Source organism: Salvelinus fontinalis, unplaced genomic scaffold (assembly GCF_029448725.1).
Source record: "Salvelinus fontinalis isolate EN_2023a unplaced genomic scaffold, ASM2944872v1 scaffold_1784, whole genome shotgun sequence".
In the NCBI taxonomy this organism is placed as follows: Eukaryota; Metazoa; Chordata; class Actinopteri; order Salmoniformes; family Salmonidae; genus Salvelinus; species Salvelinus fontinalis.
This window is the reverse complement of record NW_026601993.1, coordinates 1-12,694: the sequence shown is the minus strand read 5'-3', so window position 1 is coordinate 12,694 and position 12,694 is coordinate 1. Positions and strand designations below refer to the sequence as shown.

The window sequence follows — 12,694 nt, the reverse complement described above, 5'->3', positions numbered from 1 at the left end:
TGTTAAATGGGAAACGAATATCCAACTAGTCAGTGACAACTGTCTTGAGTTTGGCATTTGTGACAACAATGTCCTGGGATTTCCCACAAGCGCCTCACCTTCTAACCGCTATTGCCTGGCTTGTGAGCGGTATAGAGCAGAATCGATTACATGTACGTGTTCGTGCGAGTCTCAGCTTTCCAGAGACGGGTCATACTAGTTTCTAGCTCTAACCATTCAGTCTCTACAGATGTTTTTGATAGAAGGGTTAACGCCCAACACTCCACATTTAGGGTTAGTACCAATGCTCCACTTATTTTCAAATGGCCAACCCATGTGCTCCTCGTTAGTATAGTGGTGAGTATCCCCGCCTGTCACGCGGGAGACCGGGGTTCAATTCCCCGACGGGGAGGAAGGACTATTTTGTTAGGGTGTACAATGTCACTGAGCCCACAAAGCAGAAAACATGCTTGGAATTTAAGCTTTATGATACGATTTCCAGCCTTTGGGGTTATCGCTGCTTTGCAAGGCATTGGTTGTTCAGTGGTAGAATTCTCGCCTGCCACGCGGGAGGCCCGGGTTCGATTCCCGGCCAATGCAGCAAGTTTTGAACATGTAATTTCGACAAGTATCCAAATCCCTGGGAAAGAAATCTCTGTTAGATTGCCAGGCTAACAGAAAACTCTGTTCTTGGTAGAATTCTCATCTGACTCTTGAAAAATCAGAGTTTGCTTTCATTTACACTTTGGACATTTACGCATTCTCAGTAGACTTTGGTGAATCCATTGTAGATTTCCAGTGTGAGGTGATTTACTTTGTGCAAGGTTTAAGTTGTTAAATGGGAAACGAATATCCAACTAGTCAGTGACAACTGTCTTGAGTTTGGCATTTGTGACAACAATGTCCTGGGATTTCCCACAAGCGCCTCACCTTCTAACCGCTATTGCCTGGCTTGTGAGCGGTATAGAGCAGAATCGATTACATGTACGTGTTCGTGCGAGTCTCAGCTTTCCAGAGACGGGTCATACTAGTTTCTAGCTCTAACCATTCAGTCTCTACAGATGTTTTTGATAGAAGGGTTAACGCCCAACACTCCACATTTAGGGTTAGTACCAATGCTCCACTTATTTTCAAATGGCCAACCCATGTGCTCCTCGTTAGTATAGTGGTGAGTATCCCCGCCTGTCACGCGGGAGACCGGGGTTCAATTCCCCGACGGGGAGGAAGGACTATTTTGTTAGGGTGTACAATGTCACTGAGCCCACAAAGCAGAAAACATGCTTGGAATTTAAGCTTTATGATACGATTTCCAGCCTTTGGGGTTATCGCTGCTTTGCAAGGCATTGGTTGTTCAGTGGTAGAATTCTCGCCTGCCACGCGGGAGGCCCGGGTTCGATTCCCGGCCAATGCAGCAAGTTTTGAACATGTAATTTCGACAAGTATCCAAATCCCTGGGAAAGAAATCTCTGTTAGATTGCCAGGCTAACAGAAAACTCTGTTCTTGGTAGAATTCTCATCTGACTCTTGAAAAATCAGAGTTTGCTTTCATTTACACTTTGGACATTTACGCATTCTCAGTAGACTTTGGTGAATCCATTGTAGATTTCCAGTGTGAGGTGATTTACTTTGTGCAAGGTTTAAGTTGTTAAATGGGAAACGAATATCCAACTAGTCAGTGACAACTGTCTTGAGTTTGGCATTTGTGACAACAATGTCCTGGGATTTCCCACAAGCGCCTCACCTTCTAACCGCTATTGCCTGGCTTGTGAGCGGTATAGAGCAGAATCGATTACATGTACGTGTTCGTGCGAGTCTCAGCTTTCCAGAGACGGGTCATACTAGTTTCTAGCTCTAACCATTCAGTCTCTACAGATGTTTTTGATAGAAGGGTTAACGCCCAACACTCCACATTTAGGGTTAGTACCAATGCTCCACTTATTTTCAAATGGCCAACCCATGTGCTCCTCGTTAGTATAGTGGTGAGTATCCCCGCCTGTCACGCGGGAGACCGGGGTTCAATTCCCCGACGGGGAGGAAGGACTATTTTGTTAGGGTGTACAATGTCACTGAGCCCACAAAGCAGAAAACATGCTTGGAATTTAAGCTTTATGATACGATTTCCAGCCTTTGGGGTTATCGCTGCTTTGCAAGGCATTGGTTGTTCAGTGGTAGAATTCTCGCCTGCCACGCGGGAGGCCCGGGTTCGATTCCCGGCCAATGCAGCAAGTTTTGAACATGTAATTTCGACAAGTATCCAAATCCCTGGGAAAGAAATCTCTGTTAGATTGCCAGGCTAACAGAAAACTCTGTTCTTGGTAGAATTCTCATCTGACTCTTGAAAAATCAGAGTTTGCTTTCATTTACACTTTGGACATTTACGCATTCTCAGTAGACTTTGGTGAATCCATTGTAGATTTCCAGTGTGAGGTGATTTACTTTGTGCAAGGTTTAAGTTGTTAAATGGGAAACGAATATCCAACTAGTCAGTGACAACTGTCTTGAGTTTGGCATTTGTGACAACAATGTCCTGGGATTTCCCACAAGCGCCTCACCTTCTAACCGCTATTGCCTGGCTTGTGAGCGGTATAGAGCAGAATCGATTACATGTACGTGTTCGTGCGAGTCTCAGCTTTCCAGAGACGGGTCATACTAGTTTCTAGCTCTAACCATTCAGTCTCTACAGATGTTTTTGATAGAAGGGTTAACGCCCAACACTCCACATTTAGGGTTAGTACCAATGCTCCACTTATTTTCAAATGGCCAACCCATGTGCTCCTCGTTAGTATAGTGGTGAGTATCCCCGCCTGTCACGCGGGAGACCGGGGTTCAATTCCCCGACGGGGAGGAAGGACTATTTTGTTAGGGTGTACAATGTCACTGAGCCCACAAAGCAGAAAACATGCTTGGAATTTAAGCTTTATGATACGATTTCCAGCCTTTGGGGTTATCGCTGCTTTGCAAGGCATTGGTTGTTCAGTGGTAGAATTCTCGCCTGCCACGCGGGAGGCCCGGGTTCGATTCCCGGCCAATGCAGCAAGTTTTGAACATGTAATTTCGACAAGTATCCAAATCCCTGGGAAAGAAATCTCTGTTAGATTGCCAGGCTAACAGAAAACTCTGTTCTTGGTAGAATTCTCATCTGACTCTTGAAAAATCAGAGTTTGCTTTCATTTACACTTTGGACATTTACGCATTCTCAGTAGACTTTGGTGAATCCATTGTAGATTTCCAGTGTGAGGTGATTTACTTTGTGCAAGGTTTAAGTTGTTAAATGGGAAACGAATATCCAACTAGTCAGTGACAACTGTCTTGAGTTTGGCATTTGTGACAACAATGTCCTGGGATTTCCCACAAGCGCCTCACCTTCTAACCGCTATTGCCTGGCTTGTGAGCGGTATAGAGCAGAATCGATTACATGTACGTGTTCGTGCGAGTCTCAGCTTTCCAGAGACGGGTCATACTAGTTTCTAGCTCTAACCATTCAGTCTCTACAGATGTTTTTGATAGAAGGGTTAACGCCCAACACTCCACATTTAGGGTTAGTACCAATGCTCCACTTATTTTCAAATGGCCAACCCATGTGCTCCTCGTTAGTATAGTGGTGAGTATCCCCGCCTGTCACGCGGGAGACCGGGGTTCAATTCCCCGACGGGGAGGAAGGACTATTTTGTTAGGGTGTACAATGTCACTGAGCCCACAAAGCAGAAAACATGCTTGGAATTTAAGCTTTATGATACGATTTCCAGCCTTTGGGGTTATCGCTGCTTTGCAAGGCATTGGTTGTTCAGTGGTAGAATTCTCGCCTGCCACGCGGGAGGCCCGGGTTCGATTCCCGGCCAATGCAGCAAGTTTTGAACATGTAATTTCGACAAGTATCCAAATCCCTGGGAAAGAAATCTCTGTTAGATTGCCAGGCTAACAGAAAACTCTGTTCTTGGTAGAATTCTCATCTGACTCTTGAAAAATCAGAGTTTGCTTTCATTTACACTTTGGACATTTACGCATTCTCAGTAGACTTTGGTGAATCCATTGTAGATTTCCAGTGTGAGGTGATTTACTTTGTGCAAGGTTTAAGTTGTTAAATGGGAAACGAATATCCAACTAGTCAGTGACAACTGTCTTGAGTTTGGCATTTGTGACAACAATGTCCTGGGATTTCCCACAAGCGCCTCACCTTCTAACCGCTATTGCCTGGCTTGTGAGCGGTATAGAGCAGAATCGATTACATGTACGTGTTCGTGCGAGTCTCAGCTTTCCAGAGACGGGTCATACTAGTTTCTAGCTCTAACCATTCAGTCTCTACAGATGTTTTTGATAGAAGGGTTAACGCCCAACACTCCACATTTAGGGTTAGTACCAATGCTCCACTTATTTTCAAATGGCCAACCCATGTGCTCCTCGTTAGTATAGTGGTGAGTATCCCCGCCTGTCACGCGGGAGACCGGGGTTCAATTCCCCGACGGGGAGGAAGGACTATTTTGTTAGGGTGTACAATGTCACTGAGCCCACAAAGCAGAAAACATGCTTGGAATTTAAGCTTTATGATACGATTTCCAGCCTTTGGGGTTATCGCTGCTTTGCAAGGCATTGGTTGTTCAGTGGTAGAATTCTCGCCTGCCACGCGGGAGGCCCGGGTTCGATTCCCGGCCAATGCAGCAAGTTTTGAACATGTAATTTCGACAAGTATCCAAATCCCTGGGAAAGAAATCTCTGTTAGATTGCCAGGCTAACAGAAAACTCTGTTCTTGGTAGAATTCTCATCTGACTCTTGAAAAATCAGAGTTTGCTTTCATTTACACTTTGGACATTTACGCATTCTCAGTAGACTTTGGTGAATCCATTGTAGATTTCCAGTGTGAGGTGATTTACTTTGTGCAAGGTTTAAGTTGTTAAATGGGAAACGAATATCCAACTAGTCAGTGACAACTGTCTTGAGTTTGGCATTTGTGACAACAATGTCCTGGGATTTCCCACAAGCGCCTCACCTTCTAACCGCTATTGCCTGGCTTGTGAGCGGTATAGAGCAGAATCGATTACATGTACGTGTTCGTGCGAGTCTCAGCTTTCCAGAGACGGGTCATACTAGTTTCTAGCTCTAACCATTCAGTCTCTACAGATGTTTTTGATAGAAGGGTTAACGCCCAACACTCCACATTTAGGGTTAGTACCAATGCTCCACTTATTTTCAAATGGCCAACCCATGTGCTCCTCGTTAGTATAGTGGTGAGTATCCCCGCCTGTCACGCGGGAGACCGGGGTTCAATTCCCCGACGGGGAGGAAGGACTATTTTGTTAGGGTGTACAATGTCACTGAGCCCACAAAGCAGAAAACATGCTTGGAATTTAAGCTTTATGATACGATTTCCAGCCTTTGGGGTTATCGCTGCTTTGCAAGGCATTGGTTGTTCAGTGGTAGAATTCTCGCCTGCCACGCGGGAGGCCCGGGTTCGATTCCCGGCCAATGCAGCAAGTTTTGAACATGTAATTTCGACAAGTATCCAAATCCCTGGGAAAGAAATCTCTGTTAGATTGCCAGGCTAACAGAAAACTCTGTTCTTGGTAGAATTCTCATCTGACTCTTGAAAAATCAGAGTTTGCTTTCATTTACACTTTGGACATTTACGCATTCTCAGTAGACTTTGGTGAATCCATTGTAGATTTCCAGTGTGAGGTGATTTACTTTGTGCAAGGTTTAAGTTGTTAAATGGGAAACGAATATCCAACTAGTCAGTGACAACTGTCTTGAGTTTGGCATTTGTGACAACAATGTCCTGGGATTTCCCACAAGCGCCTCACCTTCTAACCGCTATTGCCTGGCTTGTGAGCGGTATAGAGCAGAATCGATTACATGTACGTGTTCGTGCGAGTCTCAGCTTTCCAGAGACGGGTCATACTAGTTTCTAGCTCTAACCATTCAGTCTCTACAGATGTTTTTGATAGAAGGGTTAACGCCCAACACTCCACATTTAGGGTTAGTACCAATGCTCCACTTATTTTCAAATGGCCAACCCATGTGCTCCTCGTTAGTATAGTGGTGAGTATCCCCGCCTGTCACGCGGGAGACCGGGGTTCAATTCCCCGACGGGGAGGAAGGACTATTTTGTTAGGGTGTACAATGTCACTGAGCCCACAAAGCAGAAAACATGCTTGGAATTTAAGCTTTATGATACGATTTCCAGCCTTTGGGGTTATCGCTGCTTTGCAAGGCATTGGTTGTTCAGTGGTAGAATTCTCGCCTGCCACGCGGGAGGCCCGGGTTCGATTCCCGGCCAATGCAGCAAGTTTTGAACATGTAATTTCGACAAGTATCCAAATCCCTGGGAAAGAAATCTCTGTTAGATTGCCAGGCTAACAGAAAACTCTGTTCTTGGTAGAATTCTCATCTGACTCTTGAAAAATCAGAGTTTGCTTTCATTTACACTTTGGACATTTACGCATTCTCAGTAGACTTTGGTGAATCCATTGTAGATTTCCAGTGTGAGGTGATTTACTTTGTGCAAGGTTTAAGTTGTTAAATGGGAAACGAATATCCAACTAGTCAGTGACAACTGTCTTGAGTTTGGCATTTGTGACAACAATGTCCTGGGATTTCCCACAAGCGCCTCACCTTCTAACCGCTATTGCCTGGCTTGTGAGCGGTATAGAGCAGAATCGATTACATGTACGTGTTCGTGCGAGTCTCAGCTTTCCAGAGACGGGTCATACTAGTTTCTAGCTCTAACCATTCAGTCTCTACAGATGTTTTTGATAGAAGGGTTAACGCCCAACACTCCACATTTAGGGTTAGTACCAATGCTCCACTTATTTTCAAATGGCCAACCCATGTGCTCCTCGTTAGTATAGTGGTGAGTATCCCCGCCTGTCACGCGGGAGACCGGGGTTCAATTCCCCGACGGGGAGGAAGGACTATTTTGTTAGGGTGTACAATGTCACTGAGCCCACAAAGCAGAAAACATGCTTGGAATTTAAGCTTTATGATACGATTTCCAGCCTTTGGGGTTATCGCTGCTTTGCAAGGCATTGGTTGTTCAGTGGTAGAATTCTCGCCTGCCACGCGGGAGGCCCGGGTTCGATTCCCGGCCAATGCAGCAAGTTTTGAACATGTAATTTCGACAAGTATCCAAATCCCTGGGAAAGAAATCTCTGTTAGATTGCCAGGCTAACAGAAAACTCTGTTCTTGGTAGAATTCTCATCTGACTCTTGAAAAATCAGAGTTTGCTTTCATTTACACTTTGGACATTTACGCATTCTCAGTAGACTTTGGTGAATCCATTGTAGATTTCCAGTGTGAGGTGATTTACTTTGTGCAAGGTTTAAGTTGTTAAATGGGAAACGAATATCCAACTAGTCAGTGACAACTGTCTTGAGTTTGGCATTTGTGACAACAATGTCCTGGGATTTCCCACAAGCGCCTCACCTTCTAACCGCTATTGCCTGGCTTGTGAGCGGTATAGAGCAGAATCGATTACATGTACGTGTTCGTGCGAGTCTCAGCTTTCCAGAGACGGGTCATACTAGTTTCTAGCTCTAACCATTCAGTCTCTACAGATGTTTTTGATAGAAGGGTTAACGCCCAACACTCCACATTTAGGGTTAGTACCAATGCTCCACTTATTTTCAAATGGCCAACCCATGTGCTCCTCGTTAGTATAGTGGTGAGTATCCCCGCCTGTCACGCGGGAGACCGGGGTTCAATTCCCCGACGGGGAGGAAGGACTATTTTGTTAGGGTGTACAATGTCACTGAGCCCACAAAGCAGAAAACATGCTTGGAATTTAAGCTTTATGATACGATTTCCAGCCTTTGGGGTTATCGCTGCTTTGCAAGGCATTGGTTGTTCAGTGGTAGAATTCTCGCCTGCCACGCGGGAGGCCCGGGTTCGATTCCCGGCCAATGCAGCAAGTTTTGAACATGTAATTTCGACAAGTATCCAAATCCCTGGGAAAGAAATCTCTGTTAGATTGCCAGGCTAACAGAAAACTCTGTTCTTGGTAGAATTCTCATCTGACTCTTGAAAAATCAGAGTTTGCTTTCATTTACACTTTGGACATTTACGCATTCTCAGTAGACTTTGGTGAATCCATTGTAGATTTCCAGTGTGAGGTGATTTACTTTGTGCAAGGTTTAAGTTGTTAAATGGGAAACGAATATCCAACTAGTCAGTGACAACTGTCTTGAGTTTGGCATTTGTGACAACAATGTCCTGGGATTTCCCACAAGCGCCTCACCTTCTAACCGCTATTGCCTGGCTTGTGAGCGGTATAGAGCAGAATCGATTACATGTACGTGTTCGTGCGAGTCTCAGCTTTCCAGAGACGGGTCATACTAGTTTCTAGCTCTAACCATTCAGTCTCTACAGATGTTTTTGATAGAAGGGTTAACGCCCAACACTCCACATTTAGGGTTAGTACCAATGCTCCACTTATTTTCAAATGGCCAACCCATGTGCTCCTCGTTAGTATAGTGGTGAGTATCCCCGCCTGTCACGCGGGAGACCGGGGTTCAATTCCCCGACGGGGAGGAAGGACTATTTTGTTAGGGTGTACAATGTCACTGAGCCCACAAAGCAGAAAACATGCTTGGAATTTAAGCTTTATGATACGATTTCCAGCCTTTGGGGTTATCGCTGCTTTGCAAGGCATTGGTTGTTCAGTGGTAGAATTCTCGCCTGCCACGCGGGAGGCCCGGGTTCGATTCCCGGCCAATGCAGCAAGTTTTGAACATGTAATTTCGACAAGTATCCAAATCCCTGGGAAAGAAATCTCTGTTAGATTGCCAGGCTAACAGAAAACTCTGTTCTTGGTAGAATTCTCATCTGACTCTTGAAAAATCAGAGTTTGCTTTCATTTACACTTTGGACATTTACGCATTCTCAGTAGACTTTGGTGAATCCATTGTAGATTTCCAGTGTGAGGTGATTTACTTTGTGCAAGGTTTAAGTTGTTAAATGGGAAACGAATATCCAACTAGTCAGTGACAACTGTCTTGAGTTTGGCATTTGTGACAACAATGTCCTGGGATTTCCCACAAGCGCCTCACCTTCTAACCGCTATTGCCTGGCTTGTGAGCGGTATAGAGCAGAATCGATTACATGTACGTGTTCGTGCGAGTCTCAGCTTTCCAGAGACGGGTCATACTAGTTTCTAGCTCTAACCATTCAGTCTCTACAGATGTTTTTGATAGAAGGGTTAACGCCCAACACTCCACATTTAGGGTTAGTACCAATGCTCCACTTATTTTCAAATGGCCAACCCATGTGCTCCTCGTTAGTATAGTGGTGAGTATCCCCGCCTGTCACGCGGGAGACCGGGGTTCAATTCCCCGACGGGGAGGAAGGACTATTTTGTTAGGGTGTACAATGTCACTGAGCCCACAAAGCAGAAAACATGCTTGGAATTTAAGCTTTATGATACGATTTCCAGCCTTTGGGGTTATCGCTGCTTTGCAAGGCATTGGTTGTTCAGTGGTAGAATTCTCGCCTGCCACGCGGGAGGCCCGGGTTCGATTCCCGGCCAATGCAGCAAGTTTTGAACATGTAATTTCGACAAGTATCCAAATCCCTGGGAAAGAAATCTCTGTTAGATTGCCAGGCTAACAGAAAACTCTGTTCTTGGTAGAATTCTCATCTGACTCTTGAAAAATCAGAGTTTGCTTTCATTTACACTTTGGACATTTACGCATTCTCAGTAGACTTTGGTGAATCCATTGTAGATTTCCAGTGTGAGGTGATTTACTTTGTGCAAGGTTTAAGTTGTTAAATGGGAAACGAATATCCAACTAGTCAGTGACAACTGTCTTGAGTTTGGCATTTGTGACAACAATGTCCTGGGATTTCCCACAAGCGCCTCACCTTCTAACCGCTATTGCCTGGCTTGTGAGCGGTATAGAGCAGAATCGATTACATGTACGTGTTCGTGCGAGTCTCAGCTTTCCAGAGACGGGTCATACTAGTTTCTAGCTCTAACCATTCAGTCTCTACAGATGTTTTTGATAGAAGGGTTAACGCCCAACACTCCACATTTAGGGTTAGTACCAATGCTCCACTTATTTTCAAATGGCCAACCCATGTGCTCCTCGTTAGTATAGTGGTGAGTATCCCCGCCTGTCACGCGGGAGACCGGGGTTCAATTCCCCGACGGGGAGGAAGGACTATTTTGTTAGGGTGTACAATGTCACTGAGCCCACAAAGCAGAAAACATGCTTGGAATTTAAGCTTTATGATACGATTTCCAGCCTTTGGGGTTATCGCTGCTTTGCAAGGCATTGGTTGTTCAGTGGTAGAATTCTCGCCTGCCACGCGGGAGGCCCGGGTTCGATTCCCGGCCAATGCAGCAAGTTTTGAACATGTAATTTCGACAAGTATCCAAATCCCTGGGAAAGAAATCTCTGTTAGATTGCCAGGCTAACAGAAAACTCTGTTCTTGGTAGAATTCTCATCTGACTCTTGAAAAATCAGAGTTTGCTTTCATTTACACTTTGGACATTTACGCATTCTCAGTAGACTTTGGTGAATCCATTGTAGATTTCCAGTGTGAGGTGATTTACTTTGTGCAAGGTTTAAGTTGTTAAATGGGAAACGAATATCCAACTAGTCAGTGACAACTGTCTTGAGTTTGGCATTTGTGACAACAATGTCCTGGGATTTCCCACAAGCGCCTCACCTTCTAACCGCTATTGCCTGGCTTGTGAGCGGTATAGAGCAGAATCGATTACATGTACGTGTTCGTGCGAGTCTCAGCTTTCCAGAGACGGGTCATACTAGTTTCTAGCTCTAACCATTCAGTCTCTACAGATGTTTTTGATAGAAGGGTTAACGCCCAACACTCCACATTTAGGGTTAGTACCAATGCTCCACTTATTTTCAAATGGCCAACCCATGTGCTCCTCGTTAGTATAGTGGTGAGTATCCCCGCCTGTCACGCGGGAGACCGGGGTTCAATTCCCCGACGGGGAGGAAGGACTATTTTGTTAGGGTGTACAATGTCACTGAGCCCACAAAGCAGAAAACATGCTTGGAATTTAAGCTTTATGATACGATTTCCAGCCTTTGGGGTTATCGCTGCTTTGCAAGGCATTGGTTGTTCAGTGGTAGAATTCTCGCCTGCCACGCGGGAGGCCCGGGTTCGATTCCCGGCCAATGCAGCAAGTTTTGAACATGTAATTTCGACAAGTATCCAAATCCCTGGGAAAGAAATCTCTGTTAGATTGCCAGGCTAACAGAAAACTCTGTTCTTGGTAGAATTCTCATCTGACTCTTGAAAAATCAGAGTTTGCTTTCATTTACACTTTGGACATTTACGCATTCTCAGTAGACTTTGGTGAATCCATTGTAGATTTCCAGTGTGAGGTGATTTACTTTGTGCAAGGTTTAAGTTGTTAAATGGGAAACGAATATCCAACTAGTCAGTGACAACTGTCTTGAGTTTGGCATTTGTGACAACAATGTCCTGGGATTTCCCACAAGCGCCTCACCTTCTAACCGCTATTGCCTGGCTTGTGAGCGGTATAGAGCAGAATCGATTACATGTACGTGTTCGTGCGAGTCTCAGCTTTCCAGAGACGGGTCATACTAGTTTCTAGCTCTAACCATTCAGTCTCTACAGATGTTTTTGATAGAAGGGTTAACGCCCAACACTCCACATTTAGGGTTAGTACCAATGCTCCACTTATTTTCAAATGGCCAACCCATGTGCTCCTCGTTAGTATAGTGGTGAGTATCCCCGCCTGTCACGCGGGAGACCGGGGTTCAATTCCCCGACGGGGAGGAAGGACTATTTTGTTAGGGTGTACAATGTCACTGAGCCCACAAAGCAGAAAACATGCTTGGAATTTAAGCTTTATGATACGATTTCCAGCCTTTGGGGTTATCGCTGCTTTGCAAGGCATTGGTTGTTCAGTGGTAGAATTCTCGCCTGCCACGCGGGAGGCCCGGGTTCGATTCCCGGCCAATGCAGCAAGTTTTGAACATGTAATTTCGACAAGTATCCAAATCCCTGGGAAAGAAATCTCTGTTAGATTGCCAGGCTAACAGAAAACTCTGTTCTTGGTAGAATTCTCATCTGACTCTTGAAAAATCAGAGTTTGCTTTCATTTACACTTTGGACATTTACGCATTCTCAGTAGACTTTGGTGAATCCATTGTAGATTTCCAGTGTGAGGTGATTTACTTTGTGCAAGGTTTAAGTTGTTAAATGGGAAACGAATATCCAACTAGTCAGTGACAACTGTCTTGAGTTTGGCATTTGTGACAACAATGTCCTGGGATTTCCCACAAGCGCCTCACCTTCTAACCGCTATTGCCTGGCTTGTGAGCGGTATAGAGCAGAATCGATTACATGTACGTGTTCGTGCGAGTCTCAGCTTTCCAGAGACGGGTCATACTAGTTTCTAGCTCTAACCATTCAGTCTCTACAGATGTTTTTGATAGAAGGGTTAACGCCCAACACTCCACATTTAGGGTTAGTACCAATGCTCCACTTATTTTCAAATGGCCAACCCATGTGCTCCTCGTTAGTATAGTGGTGAGTATCCCCGCCTGTCACGCGGGAGACCGGGGTTCAATTCCCCGACGGGGAGGAAGGACTATTTTGTTAGGGTGTACAATGTCACTGAGCCCACAAAGCAGAAAACATGCTTGGAATTTAAGCTTTATGATACGATTTCCAGCCTTTGGGGTTATCGCTGCTTTGCAAGGCATTGGTTGTTCAGTGGTAG

General features: G+C 45.1%; 31 non-coding genes across 31 annotated transcripts; all 31 read left to right on the top strand.

The window, feature by feature from the left end:
* The first annotated feature begins 319 nt into the window (after positions 1-319).
* Positions 320-391, top strand: trnad-guc (transfer RNA aspartic acid (anticodon GUC)). Its single transcript has one exon. It is a non-coding gene; the product is annotated as a tRNA-Asp (tRNA).
* A 117-nt stretch (positions 392-508) lies between these two features.
* On the top strand, positions 509-579 carry trnag-gcc (transfer RNA glycine (anticodon GCC)). Its single transcript has one exon. It is a non-coding gene; the product is annotated as a tRNA-Gly (tRNA).
* Positions 580-1,130: 551 nt separating this feature from the next.
* On the top strand, positions 1,131-1,202 carry trnad-guc (transfer RNA aspartic acid (anticodon GUC)). Its single transcript has one exon. It is a non-coding gene; the product is annotated as a tRNA-Asp (tRNA).
* A 117-nt stretch (positions 1,203-1,319) lies between these two features.
* On the top strand, positions 1,320-1,390 carry trnag-gcc (transfer RNA glycine (anticodon GCC)). The gene has a single exon. It is a non-coding gene; the product is annotated as a tRNA-Gly (tRNA).
* A 551-nt stretch (positions 1,391-1,941) lies between these two features.
* trnad-guc (transfer RNA aspartic acid (anticodon GUC)) lies at positions 1,942-2,013 on the top strand. Its single transcript has one exon. It is a non-coding gene; the product is annotated as a tRNA-Asp (tRNA).
* A 117-nt stretch (positions 2,014-2,130) lies between these two features.
* On the top strand, positions 2,131-2,201 carry trnag-gcc (transfer RNA glycine (anticodon GCC)). Its single transcript has one exon. It is a non-coding gene; the product is annotated as a tRNA-Gly (tRNA).
* Positions 2,202-2,752: 551 nt separating this feature from the next.
* Positions 2,753-2,824, top strand: trnad-guc (transfer RNA aspartic acid (anticodon GUC)). The gene has a single exon. It is a non-coding gene; the product is annotated as a tRNA-Asp (tRNA).
* Positions 2,825-2,941: 117 nt separating this feature from the next.
* trnag-gcc (transfer RNA glycine (anticodon GCC)) lies at positions 2,942-3,012 on the top strand. The gene has a single exon. It is a non-coding gene; the product is annotated as a tRNA-Gly (tRNA).
* A 551-nt stretch (positions 3,013-3,563) lies between these two features.
* On the top strand, positions 3,564-3,635 carry trnad-guc (transfer RNA aspartic acid (anticodon GUC)). Its single transcript has one exon. It is a non-coding gene; the product is annotated as a tRNA-Asp (tRNA).
* Positions 3,636-3,752: 117 nt separating this feature from the next.
* On the top strand, positions 3,753-3,823 carry trnag-gcc (transfer RNA glycine (anticodon GCC)). Its single transcript has one exon. It is a non-coding gene; the product is annotated as a tRNA-Gly (tRNA).
* Positions 3,824-4,374: 551 nt separating this feature from the next.
* On the top strand, positions 4,375-4,446 carry trnad-guc (transfer RNA aspartic acid (anticodon GUC)). The gene has a single exon. It is a non-coding gene; the product is annotated as a tRNA-Asp (tRNA).
* Positions 4,447-4,563: 117 nt separating this feature from the next.
* Positions 4,564-4,634, top strand: trnag-gcc (transfer RNA glycine (anticodon GCC)). The gene has a single exon. It is a non-coding gene; the product is annotated as a tRNA-Gly (tRNA).
* Positions 4,635-5,185: 551 nt separating this feature from the next.
* Positions 5,186-5,257, top strand: trnad-guc (transfer RNA aspartic acid (anticodon GUC)). Its single transcript has one exon. It is a non-coding gene; the product is annotated as a tRNA-Asp (tRNA).
* Positions 5,258-5,374: 117 nt separating this feature from the next.
* trnag-gcc (transfer RNA glycine (anticodon GCC)) lies at positions 5,375-5,445 on the top strand. The gene has a single exon. It is a non-coding gene; the product is annotated as a tRNA-Gly (tRNA).
* Positions 5,446-5,996: 551 nt separating this feature from the next.
* trnad-guc (transfer RNA aspartic acid (anticodon GUC)) lies at positions 5,997-6,068 on the top strand. Its single transcript has one exon. It is a non-coding gene; the product is annotated as a tRNA-Asp (tRNA).
* Positions 6,069-6,185: 117 nt separating this feature from the next.
* On the top strand, positions 6,186-6,256 carry trnag-gcc (transfer RNA glycine (anticodon GCC)). Its single transcript has one exon. It is a non-coding gene; the product is annotated as a tRNA-Gly (tRNA).
* A 551-nt stretch (positions 6,257-6,807) lies between these two features.
* On the top strand, positions 6,808-6,879 carry trnad-guc (transfer RNA aspartic acid (anticodon GUC)). Its single transcript has one exon. It is a non-coding gene; the product is annotated as a tRNA-Asp (tRNA).
* Positions 6,880-6,996: 117 nt separating this feature from the next.
* Positions 6,997-7,067, top strand: trnag-gcc (transfer RNA glycine (anticodon GCC)). Its single transcript has one exon. It is a non-coding gene; the product is annotated as a tRNA-Gly (tRNA).
* Positions 7,068-7,618: 551 nt separating this feature from the next.
* On the top strand, positions 7,619-7,690 carry trnad-guc (transfer RNA aspartic acid (anticodon GUC)). Its single transcript has one exon. It is a non-coding gene; the product is annotated as a tRNA-Asp (tRNA).
* Positions 7,691-7,807: 117 nt separating this feature from the next.
* trnag-gcc (transfer RNA glycine (anticodon GCC)) lies at positions 7,808-7,878 on the top strand. The gene has a single exon. It is a non-coding gene; the product is annotated as a tRNA-Gly (tRNA).
* Positions 7,879-8,429: 551 nt separating this feature from the next.
* Positions 8,430-8,501, top strand: trnad-guc (transfer RNA aspartic acid (anticodon GUC)). The gene has a single exon. It is a non-coding gene; the product is annotated as a tRNA-Asp (tRNA).
* Positions 8,502-8,618: 117 nt separating this feature from the next.
* Positions 8,619-8,689, top strand: trnag-gcc (transfer RNA glycine (anticodon GCC)). Its single transcript has one exon. It is a non-coding gene; the product is annotated as a tRNA-Gly (tRNA).
* A 551-nt stretch (positions 8,690-9,240) lies between these two features.
* trnad-guc (transfer RNA aspartic acid (anticodon GUC)) lies at positions 9,241-9,312 on the top strand. Its single transcript has one exon. It is a non-coding gene; the product is annotated as a tRNA-Asp (tRNA).
* Positions 9,313-9,429: 117 nt separating this feature from the next.
* trnag-gcc (transfer RNA glycine (anticodon GCC)) lies at positions 9,430-9,500 on the top strand. Its single transcript has one exon. It is a non-coding gene; the product is annotated as a tRNA-Gly (tRNA).
* Positions 9,501-10,051: 551 nt separating this feature from the next.
* On the top strand, positions 10,052-10,123 carry trnad-guc (transfer RNA aspartic acid (anticodon GUC)). The gene has a single exon. It is a non-coding gene; the product is annotated as a tRNA-Asp (tRNA).
* A 117-nt stretch (positions 10,124-10,240) lies between these two features.
* Positions 10,241-10,311, top strand: trnag-gcc (transfer RNA glycine (anticodon GCC)). Its single transcript has one exon. It is a non-coding gene; the product is annotated as a tRNA-Gly (tRNA).
* Positions 10,312-10,862: 551 nt separating this feature from the next.
* On the top strand, positions 10,863-10,934 carry trnad-guc (transfer RNA aspartic acid (anticodon GUC)). Its single transcript has one exon. It is a non-coding gene; the product is annotated as a tRNA-Asp (tRNA).
* Positions 10,935-11,051: 117 nt separating this feature from the next.
* trnag-gcc (transfer RNA glycine (anticodon GCC)) lies at positions 11,052-11,122 on the top strand. The gene has a single exon. It is a non-coding gene; the product is annotated as a tRNA-Gly (tRNA).
* A 551-nt stretch (positions 11,123-11,673) lies between these two features.
* On the top strand, positions 11,674-11,745 carry trnad-guc (transfer RNA aspartic acid (anticodon GUC)). Its single transcript has one exon. It is a non-coding gene; the product is annotated as a tRNA-Asp (tRNA).
* Positions 11,746-11,862: 117 nt separating this feature from the next.
* trnag-gcc (transfer RNA glycine (anticodon GCC)) lies at positions 11,863-11,933 on the top strand. The gene has a single exon. It is a non-coding gene; the product is annotated as a tRNA-Gly (tRNA).
* Positions 11,934-12,484: 551 nt separating this feature from the next.
* On the top strand, positions 12,485-12,556 carry trnad-guc (transfer RNA aspartic acid (anticodon GUC)). The gene has a single exon. It is a non-coding gene; the product is annotated as a tRNA-Asp (tRNA).
* Positions 12,557-12,694: the final 138 nt, after the last annotated feature.